We start from the raw sequence: 1,170 nt of genomic DNA, 5'->3' as shown, positions 1-1,170 counted from the left end.
TGTAATTTTACATCTTTACTTTGCAACTGATTCTTCCCTGAGAGTGGTCAGAAGACAGCTTCTTGATGTGAGAAACAAGAGGGGAAGGAGCGCGGTTTTAAACAGTAACAACGTTGCCAAGACAGTTTTAGACCTGTTAAGTGTATTCTCCTATCATTTTACCAATGAGCTTCAAAGTAAAATATCTACAGAGCAAGCACAAACTCTCCCGGGGCACTTGATGGACAAGGACACTTTGGTGATGCTTCCAGCTCAGGAATGCAACTGTTCTACAAGGGAATCACACCTGGGTCTGGCAGCAGCCGCAGCAAGAGCTCCCGGCTCTGCCGGAGCTCACTCTGGGTGCAGCACACCTCGTGTGCCATGACCCGGTGCAGCAGGCTGCAGTCCCCGGAGCATCCCCAGGCTGCATATTTGAGCAGGCTGCTTTCACCAGCAGCACAGAGCTGCACTTGCTCAGAAGTGCAGCAACACTGCTTGGATAGATGCTGGCTTGGACGTAAGGGAGCAGTAGTGGCTGGACCTTGATTGCAAACAGAGCTGCAGTGACCCTTTAGATAGGATAGCTCAGCTGCTCCTTGCAGCCTGAGAAGTGCCTGTTGGCACAAAGCCTCCTGCTAAAATGTTTTATCTCCCCCCTGAGTTACAATTCGCATGTGCTGCTTTCCTCTGCTCTCTCACAAACGTGCAGGTAGCACCAGCAGTCACAAGGTGAGGGCTCAATGCACTCATTTCTGTTTATCCCTGCACTACTTTTGAAGACTGTTTCTTTCAGTAGGGAAAAAAAAGAATAAGATTGGTATTCTCTTTGTCACCTCCATGCTGCTTCACAACTGGACTTTCTTTCCAGCAATTATTCCCTCAGCCAAGGAAAGTTGAATTTTGCAGCTTTCTTCAGTATTCTGTCTGAAGATGTGATTTTTTTTTATTTCCTTCCCAGTTTTCTCCTATAAGATGGCATTTCTTGGGTGACTAGGGACTACTGGAGACGTTTCTCAAATATAAATCTTGATTTATGACTTCACTTAGCCTGGTCACAGACTTAGTGGGACTTCTGGGCTTTGCAAGCTCCCATGTCACCACTGGGGCTGTGTTAAGGCTTCTGGAGACTGCTGCATGGCTCATCATGGGACATGCCTCTGGATACCCACCTGCTGCAGCTCACGGATG

This window comes from Lonchura striata, chromosome 12 (genome assembly GCF_050655825.1).
Source record: "Lonchura striata isolate lonStrDom1 chromosome 12, ASM5065582v1, whole genome shotgun sequence".
Taxonomy (NCBI): domain Eukaryota; kingdom Metazoa; phylum Chordata; class Aves; order Passeriformes; family Estrildidae; genus Lonchura; species Lonchura striata.
This window is presented reverse-complemented; position numbering follows the sequence as displayed.